The sequence below is a fragment of the Gastrolobium bilobum genome, unplaced genomic scaffold (genome assembly GCF_033153095.1).
Source record: "Gastrolobium bilobum isolate Gb01-03AN ecotype WA unplaced genomic scaffold, APGP_CSIRO_Gbil_v1 utg6450, whole genome shotgun sequence".
Taxonomy (NCBI): Eukaryota; Viridiplantae; Streptophyta; class Magnoliopsida; order Fabales; family Fabaceae; genus Gastrolobium; species Gastrolobium bilobum.
Window position 1 is genome coordinate 52,319 of NW_026899175.1, and position 24,920 is coordinate 77,238.

The following is a 24,920-nucleotide window of genomic DNA, read 5'->3' on the forward strand; positions in this document are numbered from 1 at the left end:
TTGCGAAATATTTCACTTTAGGCTCATTTAGGTCTCTAAACACAATTCATTTTTTTTTCCATTGATTCAAACACTTTCCAACCACAACACAACCCATCTAAGCACCATATAACTACACAAATCATCATCCAAATCATTTTTCAACATCAATTCCTCAATTTTTCCTCAAAGGTTCGAATTTTGCCTTATGACATTCCAAGGAATTTCCATTCAATTTTAATCACTCCAACCTTCACACAACCTATTATATCATCATACCATCATGCCACAATTCATCATACAAAGTCTCAACACCAACATTCAAAAGTCCAATGTCATGATCATCAATTTTTCTATGTTAAATTTATCAATTTTCACAAATAAATTTCATCGCATTTCTAGCTTTAATACATCATTCGAACACATTATCATCTAATACACATTTTCAAATTGAGCTCTCTAACATCACAATTCATGAATTCAAAGCTTTAAGTTTTCAAAACTCAATCACAAGAATCAACCAATAAAAAGGTGTAACAACTCACTCAAATGCTAGGCAATGGGCTCCTCCTACACATACACCACCATTGGAGCATTCCAAAGCTCCATGAACACAAAATTTCTCCTCCAAGTCGCGGATGAAAATGGGCAGGATCTCCTCCCACACTCAATTTCAAGGCTCAAGAAGGGTACCAATGGGTTTCGAAGGTTCTCACCAACAAATTTCAACACAAGAATCAAGTGATTTGGTGGAGAAATGGCCAAGTTATGGTCCAAAGAAAATTTTTGCATAAAGAGGAAGGGAAAGAGAGGGGGGCGCGGGTTTGGGGCTGATGAGGAGTGGAGGAGGTGATGAATAGTGTAGTGATGATGTGTCTTAAGTGAATTTTAAGTGGGGTGGGTCCCACGCCACCTCACGCGATTCAAAACGCGTCAAAACTCTCACTAAACGTCCGTAAATTCAAAGCCTGTTTAGAAACTCTAATTTTTTACATTAACTATTCCACTTTAATTAGGCTTGATCAGATGAATTCGGAGTCCTCCATTCGTTCGGAGAAAACACTGTTTTAAGCTATCGCGCGCGCCGTTGGCACGCTTCCCCAAAATGACTTACTTTCATCAAATTTTATCAACAATCATATTTCCTAACTCATTGGACCATTTATAACTCATATTTGAAACCTAGAGCTCAAAATTCAACTGGAACGTTTTACGGTGCAATCGTAACGCGGTATTTTTACCCGCGAAAAACACTATTCACCGATTTTTCTGAAACTTGCCTATCCACTCAATTTTTCGTTCTAAACCCATTTCCAGGGTTATTTTTACCATCTGAGACCTTTTACTCAATTTTTATCTTCCTAGGGTTGTGTGTTGGCTAATTACCGTTTTGCCCTTTCTTTGTATTTTGGCCTAATCTTTAGGATTTTCACTAATCCATCACTTGATTGCTCACTTAATATTTTAATTACTTGATTTAAAATTGTGAGGTGTTATACTCACCCCAACTTTTTAGAATTTTGTCCGCAAAATTAAACCATACATGTCCGCTAACTCAGGATATAGCCGGAGAATCTCATCCTCCCGCTCCCAAGTAGCCTCCTCAGGCGTACGTCCTTCCCATTGAACTTTAAGCATTGGAATCACTTTGCTTCTAAGCTTCTTTTCACTACGGTCAAGGACCTCACTAGGACCTATAGGAACCTTCAGATTCTCTCTAATTTCAATATCGTCCGGTATCACCACGTGTGATTCATCCGGAATATAACGCCGCAACTGCGATACATGGAAAACATCGTGCAGATTTGACAACTGTGGGGGTAAGGCAAGCTGATAGGCCACTGGTCCTACTCTTTTCATTACCTGATACGACCCAATAAAGCGAGGACTCAGCTTCCTCACGCCCAATGCACGTCCAACACCGGTAACTGGAGATAACCGCACAAACACATGATCACCTTCTTCAAATTCAAGCAGTCTGTGTCTATTATCATAGTAACTTTTTTGCCGATTCTGTGCCTGTTTAAGTTTTTCTCTGATCATTTCGATCTGTGCTGTAGTTTCTTGCACAAAATCCGGCCCAAACCTCTCTTTATCGCCTACCTCTGTCCAACAAGTAGGAGTACGACATCTACGCCCATACAATGCCTCATACGGTGCCATGCCCAGACTGGAGTGAAAAATGTTATTATAAGAGAATTCTACCAGTGATAAATATTTGTCCCAAGCAGTGCCCTGCTCTAGTGTACAAGCTCTCAACATATCCTCGAGTGTCTGTATGGTCCTCTCAGTCTGACCATCAGTCTGCGGGTGATACGCAGTGCTCAGCCGAAGCTGAGTGCCAAAAGCCTGCTGCAAGGCTCCCCAAAAACGAGAAGTAAATTTCGGATCCCGGTCACTCACAATGCTAACCGGTATTCCGTGGAGCCTTACAATCTCTTTCACATATAACTTTGCCAATTTCTCAGTAGAAAAGTCCACTCGCACTGGAAGAAAATGTACAGACTTCGTAAGTCTGTCCACTATAACCCAAATCGAATCATGACCAGCCTGAGTCCGAGGCAAACCAAAAACAAAATCCATAGAGATGCTCTCCCATTTCCACTCTGGTATATCTAACGGCTGAAGTAACCCTGCCGGTTTCTGATGTTCTATTTTAACCTTCTGACAAATCAAGCATTTTGACACATATTCAGCCACATCCTTCTTCATCCCAGGCCACCAGAACTTAATTTTCAGATCTTGATACATTTTTGTGGCACCCGGGTGTACAACAAACTGACCCTTATGGGCCTCAACCATTACCTCTCCTGCTAACTCCTTGGGCACTACAATTCTGCCCTGATACAATAACAATCCCCGCTCATTCACAGATATTCCACTTTGCCCTTTCAAATATTTGACACTGTCGTTCCGTACCTGTGTTTCTTTAATCTTCTCATATAACTTATTTTCCACCCGACAGCTCTCATGCAACCCATCTGCAACCCGTGTAGTCCAGAATTCATCCACACTCCCAATAAAGACATCCGTCAGTTTCAAGTCACGGAATTGCTCAATTAATTCATTATCCCACAACATCAACTGGGACACGTTGACAGACATCCTACTCAATGCATCCGCTACTACATTAGCCTTACCCGGATGGTATTTCAACTTAAAATCATAATCTTTTAGAAATTCTACCCACCTCCGTTGTCTCATGTTCATCTCTTTCTGATCAAACAAATACTTTAGACTCTTGTGATCACTGAACACAGCAAATTTCATCCCATACAGAAAATGCCTCCAAATTTTCAAGGCAAATACTATGGCAGCAAGCTCCAAATCGTGTGTCGGATAATTCTCTTCATGAGGCCTCAACTGCCTCGAAGCATAAGCAACAACTCTCCTTTCTTGCATCAACACACACCCCAAACCTTTCTTGGAAGCATCACAATATAATTCAAACTCACCTTCCGGATCGGGGAGGGTCAACACAGGAGCAGTAGTCAATTTCTCTTTAAGGCTCAGAAAACAACTCTCACATTCCTGAGTCCACACAAAGGGAGTATCCTTTCGTGTCAATCGGGTCAATGGCAGTACCATTGTAGAAAACCCCTCAATAAACCTCCGATAATATCCAGCAAGACCCAGAAAGCTGCGGATTTCAGTAACAGTTTTTGGTCGTTCCCAGTACATAACAACATCAATTTTATTTAGGTCAACAGCAACACCCCTCTCAGAAATAACATGCCCCAGAAATTGTATCTCAGATAACCAGAATTCACACTTTGACGGCTTCGCATACAACTTTTTATCCTTTAACACCTGTAACACAGTCCTCAAATGCTCACTATGATCCTCTCTGCTCTTAGAGTAAATCAAGATGTCGTCGATGAACACAATCACAAACTGATCCAAATATGGTTTAAAAATACGATTCATGTAGTCCATGAACACTGCCGGGGCATTTGTAAGCCCAAATGGAATCACCTGATACTCGTAGTGTCTATATCTAGAACGAAAATCCGTTTTAGGCACATCCTCCGATCTAATCCGAATCTGATGGTATCCGGACCGGAGATCAATCTTTGATATGTGCTCAGCATATAAGGAAATCTAAGCCAAAAAGAGAAAGAATGTGATTAAATCTTAAGCAAAAAGGGCAATAATCACGGTTGATCTGTCAAATTCTTAATCAGAGATTGCATACTGATTTTATGTTGATTTCGTAGGAAAATAGACAAATTGGAGCTAAAGAGGAAAAGCTAAACTGAAGGCCCACGCTCACAGCGTGGGTATGATGCTCATAGCGTGAAGAGAGCCCTTTCACTCAGAGACAACCACGCTACTAGCGTGAGACTCACGCTAGCAGCGCCAGAGGTCCAAAAACAGGCAGAAGCTACCACGCTACTAGCGTGGGATTGACGCTAGTAGCGCCAGCCTTTTTCACAATCCACGCTTGCAGCGTGGCAGCCACGCCAGTTGCGTGGTGCTCCAGAATATAGAAGAAAAACTCCCAGGCTCACAGCGTGGGAACCACGCTAGTGGCGTGGGAGGTGCGGACAAATCGACTTAAATCTTCGTTTAAATCAGAGACAAGATTACAGTGAGATGCGGAAAAGATTAGATCAAGATTCTCCACTAGGTCAAAGACTCTATAAATAAAGACTCAGACCTCAAGAGAAAAACACACTTTTGCACGGGAGAAATTGCGAGCATCAGGAATCGGAGCGAGCTTTCGGTGCCTGAAGAATCAAGATTTCTTCTTCCATTCTTTCCGGTTAATTTCAGTTTTATGAATTCTTTTGAATATTTTGTTTTTTCAGACATGAATATGTCTGGCCAATCCTTTATATTGTGGTAAGGGTCACAACCCTTGATGTGAACCCCTTGTATTTTTGTTAAAGTTTATGGTTAATTATTCAATTGAATTTATTTTACTCTGTTCTTCATCCCATAATTCTTTTAGAATTCGCGACTCTATTAGGATTGCGAGGGTTAGGGTTTACAATAGGAATATTGGGATTCTAATTCCTGACAAAGGGTAAGATAACTGTTCATGTATGCACTAGGGATAGGCTATATGAACTGCAAATGTGAAAATTCACTGGGCTTAAAGATTAACTTGAAAAGGGATTTCTAAGGGATTAGGATTCTAATAGGGTTAATAAGGTTAAGATAACTAAGGGATTAGGGCTTAACTAATTAATTATAGATGGTGAATTGTTTGATCAATTGGGTAATTAAACACAAATATTAATCATTATTACAAGGTGTGGATCGGAAAGGTGTTGGCGTCCTTTACTGCAATAGTTTTCTTACAATATTTTCTCAAATCTTAACCCCTTTTGCTTTAAGTTTTCAACTTCTTTTGAATTGTTCACAAAATATTGAATAGTTCACAATTGTTACAACCACCATTACTTTCAAATCAACTGTTGTTCTTCCATTCTTAAAAGGAACAATTAATTGATATTCGACCCAATCCCTGTGGAGATGATACTTTTCTTATCACTTTATTACTTGGAACGATCGGTGCACTTGCCGATTTTTCGCAACAAGTTTTTGGCGCCGTTGCCGGGGATTGGCGTATCTTATATCAATTGATTTTGATTTTAAGATTGGATTTTTATTTTTATTTTTAAATTTTTTGTAATATTTGGAACAAGTGCTACTAATCTCTTTTCTAAGTTGTATGCGAGGTAAAGAGCCCGAGTTTCCACTTGATTTGGACATCACAAAAACAGAGAAGAAAAACAAAAAATTTGCTCGGAAGAAGCTTGCATTCAACGAGTTAGATATTCTGCTAGAAGAAGATAAAATGGCAAACAACAATGATGTTGACAATCCACTCATGGACACTATTCTGACTCCATTATTCAACAGACCCAATGCGAGCATTGTCCATCCTGAAGTGGGCAACAATCATTGGGAGCTCAAGTCCGATAATATTCGACTGGTGGAGAGAGCTCAGTTTGGTGGAGAGGATGATGAAGACCCTCATAGATTCATAAACAGATTCATAATGATCTGTGATTCTACAAAACATCCTCAAGTGTCTAATGATGCAGTCCGGCTGAGACTATTTCCTTTTGCTCTTAAAGGAAAAGCTCTTAGTTGGTTGGAAAGGCAGCCTGCAGCAAGCATCTCAACCTGGGATAATTTATCACAGAAGTTCTTTGCTCAGTTCTTCTCGATGGAGAAGTATAACCAGATGGTGAATGATATCACCAATTTCACTCAATCAGAGGGTGAATCAATGTGTGAAGCATGGAACCGGTTCAAGGAATTGATGAGAAGGTGTCCTCAGTATAACTTGACTGCTGGTAGTTAGGTTAGAATCTTTTTCAATGGTTGCAAACCAGAGATTCGAATGGTGCTAAATGGTGCAGCAGGGGGCACTATTAAAACTCTAAGAGCAAATGAGACTCTTGAGTTGATTGAGAGGATGGCTGCCAACGAAAACCAAGCGCTGTCATCCAAGCCTAAAAGAGGTATCCTTAAACTGAAAGGCAATGATGTGGTGATGGCTGAAAACAATTTGTTATCTCAGCAGGTAACAAACTTGACATCAAGGCTTGATAAGATGCAATTTTCTAGCGTCCAAGCTCAAGCTGCAGCATTTGTCTGTGAATATTGCAAGGAAGATCATGAATCCAACGAATGTCCTACTCTGCTAGCCGATGATCCTCCTCAGCAGGTACAAGTAAATGGTGTGTGGTATGATCAGAGACTCTCACCACAAAGTGTTCTAAGAACTCAGAATTATCCTTCTGGGAACAATAACTTCCAAAGGAGGGTGCAAGGTACTGGTCTTGACTTCAAGTCCAATAACTATTTGCAGCCACCTCCAGTTCAACCGAAGGAACCTTCTGAGTTAGAGAAGCTAGTGAGACAAATGGCTCAACATTCCAATGCTTTTATGGAAGAGACTCGGGCAAACACTAGAAACACACAAGCTTCCATCAGAAATTTGGAGAGTCAGATAGGCCAGTTGTCTAGGAAGTTGGCTGAAAGATCTCAAGGACAGTTCCCAAGTGATACAATTGTGAATCAAAAGGAGGACTGCAAGTCTATTTAACTAGGAGTGGAATTGTGATCACTCCTCAAGAAAAGCCAAAATCGGTTCAGCCAAAGAAAGTTAATGAGCCAACAACTGAGCTGGAACATGAGAAAGAAGTACAAGCACCTATCAGTGAGCAAGAAGAAGCAAAAGGAGAAAGCTGTTGAAGCTCCAAAGCAACCGATGGATTTTTCTCGCTTTGAGAAACCTCCATATCCTATGAAGCTCAAACAGCAAGCACAGAAGCAACAGTATGCCAGGTTTTTAGATATGTTTAAAAAATTGCATATTAATATTCCATTTGCTGAAGCTCTTGCTAACATGCCTAACTATGCTAAATTTATCAAAGATTTATTGTCTAGAAAGCATAAGTTGCAGGATTGTGAGACAGTAGCACTTACTGAAGAGTGCAGTGCCATCATTCAGAAGAAATTCCCACCAAAGCTTCAAGATCCAAGAAGTTTTAACATCCCAATTGCGATAGGCAACACCAATGTTGGCCGGGCATTATGCGACCTTGGAGCAAGCATCAACTTGATGCCGCTGTCAATCTGCAAGGCATTGGGAATTTCTGAACTGAAGCCAACCATGGTCTCTTTACAACTAGCTGACCGTTCAACAAGAAGATCTACTGGAATAATAGAGGATGTCCTTGTCAAGGTTGACAAGTTCATCTTCCCAGCTGATTTCATTGTGCTGGACATGAAAGAAGAGAGTGAGATACCTCTTCTGCTTGGAAGGCCATTCTTGGCCACAGCTCGAGCTATGATCGATGTTGAACAAGGAAAGCTCGAGCTACGAATGAATGATGAGAAAATCACAATCAATGTGTTCAAAGCTATGACAAACTCATCTGATCCCAGTGACTGCTTCAGACTAGATGTGATTGAGGAAGCAGTCCAAGAAGTGAATTTTGATAATCAAGAGACTGAAGATGAATTTGATGATCCAGATGAAAGTGCTCCACAAGAAGGGAGAGAATTTATATATGAGGTGTTTGAAAAGAAAGAAGATGATTCAGTTCCATTGGCACCGACGGTGGAACTAAAAGAGCTGCCACAAGCTCTAAAGTATGCCTTCTTGGGAGATGAAAAGCAATTTCCAGTCATTATCAATAAAGATTTGTCTTCAACTGAAGAAAAGAAGCTGTTGAAAGTGCTCAAAGAGCACAAGACGGCCATTGGGTGGTCTATTTCTGACTTGAAGGGAATCAACCCTTCCTTCTGTACTCACAAGATTCTAATGGAGGACAATGTTAACACAGTGAGACAGCCTCAGAGGAGACTAAACCCAACAATGAAAGAAGTCCGCAAGGAAGTGATGAAACTCATGGATGCTGGAATGATTTACCCAATTTCTGACACTGCATGGGTGAGTCCAGTACAGACAGTTCCGAAGAAAGGAGGATTGACTGTCGTGAAGAATGATCAAAATGAGTTAATTCTAACCCGCACAATCACTGGCTGGAGGATGTGCGTGGACTACAGAAGATTAAATGATGCCACCAGAAAGGATCATTTTCCTCTACCATTTATTGATCAAATGCTGGAAAGGTTAGCCGGTCATGCTTATTACTGTTTCTTGGATGGTTATTTCGGCTACAACCAAATCCCAGTCGCACCAGAGGATCAGGAGAAGACAGCTTTCACATGCCCATTTGGAGTCTTTGCCTACAGAAGGATGCCATTCGGCCTCTATGCACCCGCGACTTTTCAAAGGTGTGTGCTTTCTGTCTTTTCTGATATGGTAGAAAAAAATTTAGAGGTTTTTATGGACGATTTTTCTGTGTTTGGTTCCTCGTTTGATACATGTTTAGTTAACTTAGCTAAGGTTTTAAAAAGATGTCAGGAAACTAACTTGGTTTTAAATTGGAAAAGTGTCATTTCATGGTACAAGATGGCATAATATTAGGCCATAAAATTTCTAAAAAGGGCATTGAGGTGGATAAGGCTAAGTTGATTTTAATTGAAAAACTTCTCCCTCCCGTTAATATTAATGGTGTGCGAAGTTTCTTAGGTCATGCAGGTTTTTACCGGAGATATTCATCAAGGATTTCTCAAAGATTGCAAAGCCTCTAAGCCAGCTGTTAATGAAGGATCAAGACTTCCTCTTTGATGAAGCTTGCCTCAATGCATTCAATGTGTTGAAGGAAAAGCTTACCACGACGCCTGTGTTGATGGCACCAGACTGGAATCTTCCGTTTGAACTCATGTGTGATGCGAGCGCTCACGCTATGGGTGCAGTATTGGGTCAGCGTAAGAATAAAATGTTGCTTGTCATTTACTATGCTAGCAAGGTTTTTAGAGGCACAATCTAATTATGCCACTACTGAAAAAGAGATGCTAGCAGTAGTTTATGCATTAAATAAATTTAGATCTTATTTGATAGGTTCTAAAGTTATCATTTTTATTGACCATGCTGCTATTAAGTATTTAATGACCAAGCAGGATGCCAAGCCACGTTTGCTGAGGTGGATGCTTTTGTTTCAAGAGTTCGACTTGGAAATCAAGGACAAAGCTGGAGTGGAGAATAAAGTTGCTGATCACTTGTCTAGGATTCAGGACAATCGGTTACAAGAAGGACCTGAAATTGAGGTCAATGAGTCTTTTCCTGATGAGCAAGTGATGGCCATAATATTGCATCCATGGTTTGCAAACTTTGCAAACTACAAAGCTGCTGGTTCAATTCCTGATGATCTTACTTGGCAGCAGAAAAAGAAATTCTTCCATGATACAAGGAGGTACCACTGGGATAATCCATTCTTATATTTTCAATGTGCTGACGGTATTATTCGTAGGTGTGTAGCTGAATTTGAAATACCGGATATTTTGTGGCATTGCCACGCGTCTGACTATGGAGGTCATTTTGGAGCAAACCGGACTGCGCAAAAGGTGCTGCAAAGCGGTTATTACTGGCCAACAATCTTCAAAGATGCATGAGACTTCGTAGAGAAGTGTGACAAGTGCCAGAGAACGGGAAACATCTCCCGTAAAGATGAGATGCCCCTCAACTGCATACTAGAAGTGGAGCTCTTCGATGTTTGGGGGATTGACTTCATGGGGCCATTCCCTACGTCATACTCAAACCAGTACATCTTGGTTGCAGTGGATTACGTGTCAAAGTGGGTCGAAGCAGTTTCCTTGCCCACTAACGATGCAAAGGTGGTCGTTTCGTTCTTACGGAAAAACATTTTCACCCGCTTTGGAGTTCCTCGTGCAATCATCAGCGACGGAGGCACACACTTCTGCAACAAGCAGTTTGACAGTTTGCTTGCAAAGTATGGTGTCACTCACAAGGTGGCTACACCATACCATCCTCAGACCAGCGGACAAGTTGAAATTTCAAACAGAGAGCTAAAGAGGATCCTGGAAAAGACTGTCAGTAACTCAAGGAAAGATTGGTCCAAGAAGCTGGATGATGCACTCTGGGCATACAGGACCGCCTTCAAAAAACCAATAGGTATGTCACCATTCCAACTGGTGTACGGTAAGTCTTGCCATCTTCCTGTAGAGTTAGAACATAGAGCCATGTGGGAAATTAAATTTCTGAATTTTGAACCATCAAAAGCTAATGAAAAGAGATTACTGCAATTGAATGAGCTTGATGAGTTCAGGTTAGCGGCATATGAAAATGCCAGGATTTATAAAGAGAAGACAAAGAAATGGCATGACAAGAAGATCCAGCCAAAAGAGTTCGAGCCAGGATAATAGGTATTACTATACAACTCTCGACTGAGGTTGTTTCCAGGTAAGCTCAAATCGCGCTGGACTGGTCCTTTCGTTATCAAAAGAGTTTTTCCATATGGAACAGTAGAGATCTCCTCTCTCAAGGAGGACAGACCTTTTAAGGTCAATGGGAATAGATTGAAAATCTATCATGGAGAACAGATGAATAGGGATAAAATTTCTGTCCCTCTAGCTTCACCTGAAGCTTAGATTTTTCCAGTCAGGCTCGTGACGTTAAACAAGCGCTTGCTGGGAGGCAACCCAGTAGAAAATTTTTCAATTACTTAGTTTTAAATTCTTGTTTTTAATTTTTAAAGTTGAACAAAACCAGAAAAATCAAAAACAAACGGTGCAGTGAGTGATCGAAAAGGAAAATCAGTCTGATAGTCCACGCTCCTAGCGTGGGACTCACGCTAGCAGCGTGGAAGAATCAAAGAGGCAGTACTTACCACGCTGATAGCGTGAATTTGACGATCTCAGCGCCAGAAAAGCCAACTGAGGCAGGGAGGTCCACGCTCACAGCGCCATTTTGGCGCTGCAAGCATGGGAAATTGGTAAAGGAAGCCACGCTACCAGCGTGGGAACAGCGCTCTCAGCGCCATAAATCAAAAAGTGGCAGTGAATATCACGCCTTCAGCGTGGGAACCACGCCATCAGCGTGGAAACTTCACGCAATACTCGCGCCCATAGCGTGAGATTCACGCTGGAAGCGCCAATGGGTCTAATTTAGGCAGTAAGAACCACGCTCTCAGTGGGATATCCACGCTGTGAGCGCGGGTTCAAAAATCAGATTTTAAAATTTAAAACCCTAATTTCTTTCCCACCCCTCCTTTTCTCTCCACCTCACCACCGTCTCCCATCATCCTTCTCTCTCTCACTCTCTTACTCTCTCTCTCTCTCTCACTTTATTCCAAACACCACGCCCTAGCCACCGTCAACCACCACCTAGCCACACCAATCACCAAGCCAAAACCCAATCGAACCCACAAAACCCCAACCATCCACCACCGGTCTCACCCTCCACTATCTTCCCCACAGCCACTGTTCCATCTTCCACAGACGACCATCATCGTGGCACACCCCAAAAACCCCAATCGGTCTTCCACGAAATCACCAACTCACAAGCCCTAACCACCGCGTTCCTTACTATTCGCAACCTAGGGCATTAGATTTTGGGATCAAATTTTTCAGGATTCTCATCACGGTTGATTTAGTATTAGGGTTCCTTAATTTCAATGGCCGGTGATAAGGTACATTTTCATGTTTAATTAAATTTTCCTGGCCATACTGGATTGGAGTATATGATGTCTTGGGTCTAGCTTGGCTTATTTTTACTTGAAATTGGATTATATTCCTTGTTAGCTCATTTGCTTCAGTAGAATGTATATCCGTGAGTAGGCAATTTAAAGTTTCCATGGCTGTTTTGGCATGCTTCATTGACATACTTGTGTAGAGCTATTCAACTGAGTTACTATGAAAATTCATGAGTTTCATATTTACAAGATTCCTAGCTTCCAGATGATTGATTATATGCTGAGAATTCTTCATGAAACTACATGGTTTATTCTGTTAATATATGCATTCTTTTGGTTAAAGACATGGAAATTGATTGAGTACTTGTTCCTCTGTGTTGCTCTTGATAATGCTTAGACCCTCTTTTGCTTGCTGAATGTTTGGCCATATGTGCAAATACCAACTGTTAATCTTGCATGCTAAATGAGATAAATTGGTCATAGGATGTTTTGTGATCATTTAAGATAATGACTCGATGCCTGCCTGTTGGTTACATTATTCCATGCTTATAGTTTTCTGAGTAAGCATCTGATATTGTGATTAGTATACTAGTCCAAATGCATTTGTGATATGCATACCAAGGAGCATGCTGTCATTACATTTCTGATTCTGGGAATTCTGATTATTGGATATGCAAAAGGACCCACTGTGGAAATTAAATTTTGGAATTTATTGTATGCTTCCATTGCTAAGTTTCAAACTGACATACATAAATTCCTCTGTTTTGGGAACTTTTCTCAGTGCAGGGTAAAAAGAACACCAAAAAGGCTGCTGGCGTAGGTGGTAAAAAGACGGGCACAAGTAGTGTAGATGGCACTAAGAGGCCCAGGGCCTCCTCTTCTGCTTCCACACAGTTTGATGGTAACCGGTTCCTCACACCTGCTGCACAGGACCGGTACTACAATTGGTTCATACATAAAAAAATTATTCAGGAGAGAACAATCAGTGAGAATCTGAATGAAGATTGTCCAGTGAGGAGAACCATAGAGAGGAGACAGTGGCAGCATTTGGTGCAATTCCCTACAGTCAGCTCTAGCATCATACTAAAAGAATTTTGTGCCAATGCTGATCCAGAAACAATTGACCGGACCAGGAAGAGTTAGGTGCGGCGGAAGGAAGTCTCCTTCACAGCTTTTCAAATTGAGAGGTTCCTGAAAACCTCTTGGGATGCTACCAAGAGATGTCACTTCACCCAGACTTTTAACAAATTACAGCCTACTGAAGGGCTGTATCTGGAGGAGATGCCTGACATTGCTGAGAGAGTCAGGGTAGCAATTACCTAGCCACAGTCTGCTTGGAAGCCCAAGAGTGGTCAGCCTGATGTGCCCGAAAAATTAGATAGGTTGGACCTTGATGAAGAGGCTATTTTCTGGCATTCTTTCATCAACTCCAACATTATCGCTTCCACCAATCTGAGTGATGTTAATGTGGAGCGAGCAGTACTGTTGTATACTCTCCTGGGAAAGGAGAATCTCCACATTGGAGCTATTCTGTCTGATAGGATAGTTTCCATCATCACTCAGGGAAAGCCTGACCATCGCCTAGCACATTGTTCATTGATTGAACAGCTATGTGTGCAGGGTGGAGTAGAGATACCAGAGGAGGAGCCCTGAGATGTAAAGATGAAGAGGGAAATGACGCAGAGTCATTATTGGGCAATGAGGAATGAGTCCCGCAGGCAAGCCATCTGGAAGGCCTCTGACGGCGCATTACCACCACCACCACCAGCATCACCTGAGCCAGACGATGAGCCACCAGCGGCAGCCATGGCCCTCACAGCTGATTCCCTCCTACTCCAGGCTATAGACCAGCGCCAGCAGCAGATGATGATTCAGAACCAGTACATGATGAGCATGATGGAGAAGCTATGCATCGACAGAGGGATTGACACGGCTAGCTTCAGGCCGCAGTTTCCACCACCACCACCTCCTGCGCAGGCTGAGCCACCTGTAGCTCCTACTGATGCTGCTGATCCTGTTGCTGATGATGCTGCTATAGCTGATCTTGATGTTGATGTTGTCATGGACGACGCATGATGTTATATTTTCCATATCATCATTATCACTCACTGCACCATGACATTTACTTAGGCATTTCATTTTGATGTTTTGAGTACTTTGTTAGTTTATATGGTTGGATTATTTCTCCTTATGCAGTACATTTTCATGATTATTCTGTGTTTACTGTTTAACAAGTGTGTGTGTGTTCCATCTGGCAGAGTTAGCCCTTCGACTAGTATAGTTTGTTGCTGAGGACAACAACGTTCTAAATCTGGGAATTGTCGTATGCTGTATGCGAGACTTGCTAAATACTGCGGAACTACAACACGGAAAGGACATCTACACAGAAATTTTTCTAAAAAAGGGGAGATATTTTAACCTTCAATTTTTTTTATTATTTGCTGTTTTTAGTTAGATTAAATTTAAAAAAAAAAGAGAAATTTTTTAGAGAATTCCTAAACAAGCAGTTCCAGAATGTTCTAAACTTACTTAGTAAGTAATTAGATTGAGTTGGGTGAAGCATTATATCTGTGAGCACTTAATTGTTTTAATCTGAGAATGATGACTGCTCGTTTTTATAACTGTTTGTTGAAATTTTTTGATAATGCTTGATGTGAAACTGTGAATTGAGATTCTAGTTTGAATTATAACTGTGAGGATTTGAGCCTAAACAGAAAATTTTCTTTTTGAGAGGCCTCACTGTGGTAGTTTCTAAAACTTGAACTGTTTCTCTGGCTTGCATGCATGACTGAAATGATAAGGGTATTTTTTTTTTGATAACTTAGAGCCAAACAACCTACCCATAAGAATTTACATTGTTAAGCCCCTTTGAGCCTTAAACCAGTTCATTCAAACCTGATGAAAATTGCTTAATCCTGTTCCTCTTGACACACCTTGAGAGATTGAATGCTGATTAAAGAAGAAAAGTCAAATTACTTCTCAAAAAGGAAAAGTTCAGTAGCTGAACAAGGAAAAGAAGAAAAAAAATTAATTACAGCTCAAAAGAGAAAAGAAAGAAAACATCTGCAAACAAGGAAAGAAAAAGGTAGTGAAAAAAAAGGAAAGAATCCCAAGTTTGTAAAATAAGGCAAAGCCTCGAAGCGAAGGAAATATTGTTAAAATCAGTAGTTCAATCTCTCCAATCAGCTTCTGACCAAAAGATTCTCACCCCCAAACCAGGCCAAGTTACAACCTATCAAAGACATTTTGATCAGTCGATGCATGTCAAATGGATTCCTCATTCTTAGGAATTGAGAATAAGTTCAAGCCTATGGAATTCCTACTACACTGATGGATAAGTGTGAAACCCTTAAACACTGAGTGTGATGAGAGTACATTTAAACTGTTGAAGAATATTCAAGCTGGAGTCTAAATTCTTGATATAACTGAAAAGCATTGTTGGAAATTTTAAACAGAGAGTTATACATGCATAGCAGTCTGAGTTCTTAAGTTGTTGTGTTTCATGTTTTCACTGAATTATTCTTTGCTGATAACTTCAATCTATTACATTGCTGAGGACAGCAAAGTTCAAATCTGGGAATTGTTTGATATGTGCTCAGCATATAAGGAAATCTAAGCCAAAAAGAGAAAGAATGTGATTAAATCTTAAGCAAAAAGGGCAATAGTCACGGTTGTTCTGTCAAATTCTTAATCAGAGATTGCATACTGATTTTATGTTGATTTCGTAGGAAAATAGACAAATTGGAGCTAAAGAGGAAAAGCTAAACTGAAGGCCCACGCTCACAGCGTGGGTATGACGCTCATAGCGTGAAGAGAGCCCTTTCACACAGAGACAACCACGCTACTAGCGTGAGACTCACGCTAGTAGCGCCAGAGGTCCAAAAACAGGCAGAAGCTACCACGCTACTAGCGTGGGATTGACGCTAGTAGCGCCAGCCTTTTTCACAATCCACGCTTGCAGCGTGGCAGCCACGCCAGTTGCGTGGTGCTCCAGAATATAGAAGAAAAACTCCTACGCTCACAGCGTGGGAACCACACTAGTGGCGTGGGAGGTGCGGACAAATCGACTTAAATCTTCGTTTAAATCAGAGACAAGATTACAGTGAGATGCGGAAAAGATTAGATCAAGATTCTCCACTAGGTCAAAGACTCTATAAATAAAGACTCAGACCTCAAGAGAAAAACACATTTTTGCACGGGAGAAATTGCGAGCATCAGGAATCGGAGCGAGCTTTCGGTGCCTGAAGAATCAAGATTTCTTCTTCCATTCTTTCTGGTTAATTTCAGTTTTATGAATTCTTTTGAATATTTTGTTTTGGCAGATATGAATATGTCTGGCTAGTCTTTTATATTGTGGTAAGGGTCACAACCCTTGATGTGAACCCCTTGTATTTTGGTTAAAGTTTATGGTTAATTATTCAATTGAATTTATTTTACTCTGTTCTTCATCCCATAATTCTTTTAGAATTCGCGACTCTATTAGGATTGCGAGGGTTAGGGTTTACAATAGGAATATTGGGATTCTAATTCCTGACAAAGGGTAAGATAACTGTTCATGTATGCACTAGGGATAGGCTATATGAACTGCAGATGTGAAAATTCACTGGGCTTAAAGATTAACTTGAAAAGGAATTTCTAAGGGATTAGGATTCCGATAGGGTTAATAAGGTTAAGATCACTAAGGGATTAGGGCTTAACTAATTAATTATAGATGGTGAATTGTTTGATCAATTGGGTAATTAAACATAAATATTAATCATTATTACAAGGTGGGGATCAAAAAGGTGTTGGCGTCCTTTATTGCAATAGTTTTCTTACAATATTTTCTCAAATCTCAACCACTTTTGCTTTAAGTTTTCAACTTCTTTTGAATTGTTCACGAAATATTGAATAGTTCACAATTGTTACAACCACCATTACTTTCAAATCAACTCTTGTTCTTCCATTCTTAAAAGGAACAATTAATTGATATTCGACCCAATCCCTGTGGAGTCGATACTTTTCTTATCACTTTATTACTTGGAACGATCGGTGCACTTGCCGATTTTTCGCAACAATTGACGCGATGTGTGCACTTCATGGCAGTGGTACTTGGGATCTGGTTCCTCTTCCCTCTGGAAAATCTGTTGTTGGATGTAGATGGATATTTACTGTCAAGGTTGGTCCTGATGGACAGGTGGATCGTCTCAAAGCACGTTTGGTGGCCAAGGGATATACTCAGGTGTTTGGTGAAGATTATGGGGATACATTTTCCCCTGTGGCAAAAATGGCGTCTGTTCACCTCTTTATTACTATGGCTGCTATCCGTCACTGGCCCCTTTTATCAATTGGATGTCAAAAATGCTTTCCTCAATGGTGATCTTGCGGAAGAAGTTTATATGGAGCAACCTCCTGGATTTGTTGCTCAGGGGGAGTCCAGTCTAGTTTGTCGACTCCGCAAATCTTTGTATGGTCTCAAACAGTCTCCACGAGCTTGGTTTGAGAGGTTTAGCACCTTTGTCCAGCAGTTGGTATGACTCAGAGTGCGGCTGATCACTCAGTCTTTTATCGCCACTCAGACTCTAGATCTATTTATTTGGTGGTATATGTTGATGACATTGTCATTACAGGTGATGACCATGAAGGCATTACTCAGTTAAAACAACATCTCAGTCATCATTTTCAGACAAAAGATCTCGGAAGACTACGATATTTCTTGGGAATTGAAGTGGCTCAATCCAAGGATGGTATTGTGATATCCCAGAGGAAATATGCTATGGACATTCTAGAGGAGACAATTTTGTTGAATGCTAAGCCCGTCGATACCCCCATGGATCCAAATGTCAAGCTTATGCCAAATCAGGGGGAGCTATTTCAGATCCAGAAAGGTATAGAAGATTGGTTGGGAAGCTGAACTATCTGACAGTTACTCGACCAGACATCTCATTTGCAGTCAGTGTAGTAAGTCAGTTCTTGAATTCTCCCTGTGAAGATCATTGGAATGCAGTGATCCGTATCCTCAAGTACATCAAGAATGCTCCATGTAACAAAGTTACATGATTGCTATGCATAATCTGAATCTCTTTATTATTTAACTTGGAGTTCTAAAGGTAAATGCAGAAAAGGTCTCCTCTATAAAAACAAAGGTCATACCAGAGTTGAGGGATACTCAGATGCTGATTGGACAGGTTCCCAAATCAGGACCAGAACTGCCCCAGATGCAGTGGCACATGAGCAGTCCATGTTTCTCCATTTTTTTCAGGTCGAAGATCAACCCAGATTTTTCCCAATTTTTGACACAAGATATAGGACATCTCAACCTTCAAAATGGCGTATGACACGTCCCTATTGGATCTCTATGGAGAGAGATATGCTCTTCCGAAGTTCTCCTAAAATCTGCCAATTCTACAGAGAATTCGCTCGAGTTTTCTTTGTTTTTGCAATAATCCCAAATTTGTAAAAGATCATTGAAGCCTCAAATGTACATAATAATCACATGATAATAAATTAATAATCCAATGGGTGGCACACACAAGGACCAACAACGCCTTGGGGCACTTACAACCCAATCCAGTTTATAGTTATTAGGCATATAGTTCATATTAATCATCCTTAAGTAGTTGCAATCACTAACACCTTTTTCATGCATATTTTCATCATATATGCAATCATACCCTAAAATAGGCCTAAGGCCCTTCCATCATAAATATACATGCATCAAATACGATTACAATATTGCTTTACTACTTACAACTTGAAACTTAAACTTTAACTTACATTCTTCCAATATTACAACTTAACTTCAAATAACAACATAACCAAATACATAACTACTAGACTTAGGCAAAATGGCATGAACAAATATGCTAATGAAGCTCATACCACATACATATAAGATGTTCATGCCCTAAGTCTAGCCTAGGCCACACGGCCAACAAAATGCAAAATATGAAGCACTCCACTGCTCACTCTGCGGGCCTTTTGCCCGCTGCTCCGGCTCCACTGCTACCTCCTGAAATAAATGTCCCGAGACGGGGTGAGATATACGAATATATCTCAGTAACCAAGAGGTTCTGGAGAAAACTCCACCCAATGGTTCACTTCGATGCATATCAATAGAATAAAACAACCACTTTGAAAACGGGATATAGCAAGGGATTTAGAGAAATGGGTAATATAAAGATATAAACTACGACGATACGGGATGGTAACCCCAATTCCACGTACACCCTGGGCATATATAAGCCTATGGGTATCATCCAAGGTGTGTTCACAGAAACCACAACCATGATGCCCAAACCATCCAAAATGCCAAAGACATTCCTAGTGTGCTCCTACCCGGATCACACACCACGACACGCGGTCAACTGGAACTCCCTCCTGGAGACCTATCCAGCGGAAGTCCGAAACTGCCCGAAGGCTAATAAAACTGTCTACTGGCCAGAGACTCGGTACATAAGTACCCATAGCAATAATGCAACCCATCTGCAACCCGTGTAGTCCAGAATTCATCCACACTCCCAATAAAGACATCCGTCAGTTTCAAGTCACGGAATTGCTCAATTAATTCATTGTCCCACAACATCAACTGGGACACGTTGACAGACATCCTACTCAATGCATCCGCTACTACATTAGCCTTACCCGGATGGTATTTCAACTTAAAATCATAATCTTTTAGAAATTCTACCCACCTCTGTTGTCTCATGTTCATCTCTTTCTGATCAAACAAATACTTTAGACTCTTGTGATCACTGAACACAGCAAATTTCATCCCATACAGAAAATGCCTCCAAATTTTCAAGGCAAATACTATGGCAGCAAGCTCCAAATCGTGTGTCGAATAATTCTCTTCATGAGGCCTCAACTGCCTCGAAGCATAAGCAACAACTCTCCTTTCTTGCATAAACACACACCCCAAACCTTTCTTGGAAGCATCACAGTATAATTCAAACTCACCTTTCGGATCGGGGAAGGTCAACACAGGAGCAGTAGTCAATTTCTCTTTAAGTCTCAGAAAACAACTCTCACATTCCTGAGTCCACACAAAAGGAGTATCCTTTCGTGTCAATCGGGTCAATGGCAGTACCATTGTAGAAAACCCCTCAATAAACCTCCGATAATATCCAGCAAGACCCAGAAAGCTGCGGATTTCAGTAACAGTTTTTGGTCGTTCCCAGTACATAACAGCATCAATTTTATTTGGGTCAACAACAACACCCCTCTCAGAAATAACATGCCCCAGAAATTGTATCTCAGATAACCAGAATTCACACTTTGACGGCTTCGCATACAACTTTTTATCCTTTAACACCTGTAACACAGTCCTCAAATGCTCACTATGCTCCTCTCTGCTCTTAGAGTAAATCAAGATGTCGTCGATGAACACAATCACAAACTGATCCAAATATGGTTTAAAAATATGATTCATGTAGTCCATGAACATTGCCGGGGCATTTGTAAGCCCAAATGGAATCACCTGATACTCGTAGTGTCTATATCTAGAACGAAAATCCGTTTTAGGCACATCCTCCGGTCTAATCCGAATCTGATGGTATCCGGACCGGAGATCAATCTTTGAAAACACGCAGCACCCCTCAACTGATCCAACAAGTCATCAATACGCGGCAATGGGTACCTGTTCTTAACCGTAACTTTATTCAATTTCCGGTAATCAGTACACAGTCTCATGCTTCAATCCTTCTTTTTCACAAAGATCACTGGTGCTCCCCACCGGGACACACTCGGCCTAGTAAAGTCCTTTGTAGACAGTTCCTCAATATGTTTCTTCAACTTAGCTAACTCAAGTGGCGCCATCCGGTATGGAGCCAATGAAATAGGCCCCACACCGGGCAACAATTCAATTGAAAATTCAGTCTCTCTCTCAGGTGGAAATTCTGGTATCTCATCAGGGAATACATCCGCAAACTCATTAACTACCGGAATCGTAGATATTTCAATCTCCTTGCCACCCACTAGACCACCCAAGAAAATGTAACCCTGATCCTCAGCCTTCAAGGCTTTAACAGCATTGCACATAGATAAAAAGGGAGACAGAGTAACCGAGGGCTTCTCATGAGACAATATCAACCTCTTGCCACAGCAATCAATCATCGCACAGTTTTGAGATAACCAATCCATGCCCAATATCAAATTAACAGAGGCCAGGGGCAATATAATTAAATCAATAGTGTAACCCCTGCCTTCGTAGACAAACCCGACCTCTTTGCAAATGAAGGAGGAATCACTAACCTCTCCTGTTGCCGTAGTAATACGCATAGGGGGAATCATCCGTGATACTTTTAATCCCAACCCCTTAGCCACATATTCCGCCACGAACGAGTGCGTAGCTCCAGAATGAAATAAAACAGATAAATCGATATTATAAATGAAAATTGTACCTTTTACCAAATTCGGCGCCTTCGCCGTCTGCTGTGCATTAGTAGTATAAATACGCCCCACTGTAGGTGCAGATGGCAAGGTCTGCAAATTCGCAGCCTGCCCAGTATTGCTATGACAATTGTTGGCATAATGCCCAACCTTTCCACATCTGAAACAAGTAACTTGAGCAACAGTACAAGGCCCTTGATGAAACTTCTTACACTTATCACAACGAGGAGCAGAATTTCTCTCATTATACCCACTTTTCTGACCACCACCCTTTTTAAACTGACCCGGGGGCTGTCTTACCTGCAACCCCCTACCTCTATTATTGTTTTGATGGTAGCCACCTCTGTTATAATTGCCGGGAGGAGCAGATGTCCTCGAAGAACCAGATTTTGGATATCTATTTTAAACATTTTCAACTCGTTTACACTGAGTCACAAGATCTGCAAAGTTTCTCACAGCAGTATTAGACATCCTCTTTGCAATTTTCTCATTCAAACCCCTCTGAAATTTAGCAGAAAGAAACTCGGGGGTCAGCAGCACACCCCCATAATTGGCAAATTTCACCAAATCATTAAACTTTGTCACATAGGCATCAATAATCATGGTACCCTGTACCAACTTTTCAAACTCACCCTGTTTAGCTTCCCGGACATCCCTATGAAAGTATTCCTCATGAAACAGTCTCTCAAATAAAGCCCAAGTAATCTCTTCCCCTTGAAGAATGAAAGGCTGAGATGCAATGTACCACCACTCGTGGGCATCTCCCTCAAGTATATAAACAGAATACAACAACCTCTGGGGATCCTGACACTCCATAACTTGGAAGATTTTATCCATACCTCTCAACCAAGTAGTCACTACCTTTGGGTCCCTTGACCCCTGAAATGATGGCGGCTTGTGCTTTCTAAAAGAGATGAGTCTCTGCTCATTATTACCTGCCAACACTTTCCCAGCAATCCCAGAAGATTGAGCAGCAACAGAAGGATCCACAGAAGGCTCTGGGATATAAGTAGGATCAGTAGTGTGGTGACTAGCCTCGCCAGACTGACGACTAGCACCACTCCCCTCTTGCTGAGGAGTAACAGATGGCGTACGGGTAACAGTCTCCGTAGCCGTATATGGAGGAGAATCATCCCTCCTATGCCGAGCCCTGTCCTCCCTCATCTCATTCATGAAGGCATGCATCATATCCTGATTATTTTTTATCAGGGTCTCGGTCATAGTCCTATTGGCAGCAGTCTCTTCCTGCAGTGCATTCAGGACTGCAGTAATAGGATCTGGTGCTGCTAAATGACCTGCACCTCTAGCTCCACGGCGACCCCGTGCCCTGCTCATGAAACTTGTACATGTAACACAAAGGAATGAGCTGATCAGACCCACACTGAGGAATCACATATACATTAATCATAAATAGTTCACAGATAGCTATGCAACACAAGACACAGTACTACTTTATCAGAGTTCCCTTACAAAACTGCTCTGATACCATAAAATGTAACAGCCCGTTGTACACCGGTATTGTTAACATTAATTATGATATTAAGCGCAGTTACAATCACAACAATTCATTTATAAAAATGTGAATAAACTTTTTCCGATTATTACGCGAGCATTTAAAACATAAAAAACGTAATAATTAAAAGCTGTGACCGTAACCGTAAACTCTTGCGGAAGACTTATTTAAACTATTTTTATAACTTTTTCCAAACTTTACGTTTTTACCTATTCGGACATATTTCACTCAATTTTTCTGCGACCACACCGCTTGCAACCAAACCTTCTTCTCAGATTATATCTTTGTCTTACTTAATTACCTTTTAAACAAGCTATCATACGCTCAATTCGGAGCTCATTTGCTCCGGTTATCGCCGTTTGAAGTTAGATAAGCAAATAGCCAACCAACCCCAAAAACAGCTCCAAACCACTCACATTACTCGAATTCTTGCAATCAATCCACTCATCCATTTGTTCTCAAATTTTTATCCTACAAACTAGACATCTCAAAATTCGTTTTGATATATCACACGCTTAATTTGACTGAGAAACGAAGCGGGAATTAATTTCCCAAATCAGGACCAGAACTGCCCCAGATGCAGTGGCACATGACCAGTCCGTGTTTCTCCATTTTTTTCAGGCCGAATATCAACCCAGATTTTCCCCAATTTTTGACACAAGATAGAGGACATCTCAAACTTCAAAATGGCGTATGGCACGTCCCTATTGGACCTCTATGGAGGGAGATATGCTCTTCCGAAGTTCGCCTAAAATCTGCCAATTCTACAGAAAATTCGCCAGAGTTTCCTTTATTTTTCCAATAATCCCAAATTTGTAAAAGATCATTTAAGCCTCAAATGTACCTAATAAGCACATGATAATACAGTAATAATCCAATGGGTGGCACACACAAGGACCAACAACGCCTTGGGGCACTTACAACCCAATCCAGTTTATAGTTATTAGGCATATAGTTCATATTAATCATCCTTAAGTAGTTGCAATCACTAACACCTTTTTCATGCATATTTTCATCATACATGTAATCATACCCTAAAATAGGCCTAAGGCCCTTCCATCATAAATAGACATGCATCAAATACGATTACAATATTGCTTTACAACTTACAACTTGAAACTTAAACTTTAACTTACATTCTTCCAATATTACAACTTAACTTCAAATAACAACATAACCAAATACATAACTACTAGACTTAGGCAAAATGGCATGAACAAATATGCTAATGAAGCTCATACCACATACATATGAGATGTTCATGCCCTAAGTCTAGCCTAGGCCACACGGCCAACAAAATGCAAAATATGAAGCACTCCACTGCTCACTCTGCGGGCCTCTTGCCCGCTGCTCCGGCTCCACTGCTACCTCCTGAAATAAATGCCCCGAGACGGGGTGAGATATACGAATATATCTCAGTAACTAAGAGGTTCTGGAGAAAACTCCGCCCAATGGTTCACTTCGATGCATATCAATAGAATAAAACAACCACTTTGAAAACGGGATATAGCAAGGGATTTAGAGAAATGGGGAATATAAAGATATAAACTAGATGGTAACCCCAATTCCACGTACGCCCTGGGCTATGGGTATCATCCAAGGTGTGTTCACAGAAACCACAACCATGATGCCCAAACCATCCAAAACGCCAAAGACATTCCTAGTGTGCTCCTACCCGGATCACACACCATGACACGCGGTCAACTGGAACTCCCTCCTGGAGACCTATCCAGCGGAAGTCCGAAACTGCCCGAAGGCTAATAAAACTGTCTACTGGCCAGAGACTCGGTACATAAGTACCCATAGCAACAATGCATGCATGCTCATGTGTTCTATACTACTCATACACACTTCCTACCGTTGCCATCAACTGGCAAGGTGGAACAGAAAAGGGGAGCAAGCCCCAGTACCTAGAGGTTACCTTAAATATTGTTTTCACAAGCTCCGCAGCAGCTTATCCCTCAACTTGGTACACAGCAGAATGCCTACACATAGGACATTCCCAATCTCTTATAATTCAAACAATACATGCT

The 24,920-nt window shown here is 41.1% G+C and overlaps 1 non-coding gene across 1 annotated transcript; it reads right to left on the bottom strand.

The window, feature by feature from the left end:
* Nucleotides 1–6,176: 6,176 nt before the first annotated feature.
* On the bottom strand, nt 6,177–6,282 carry LOC133287981 (small nucleolar RNA R71). The gene has a single exon (XR_009748311.1). It is a non-coding gene; the product is annotated as a small nucleolar RNA R71 (small nucleolar RNA).
* Between the last annotated feature and the right edge of the window lie 18,638 nt (nt 6,283–24,920).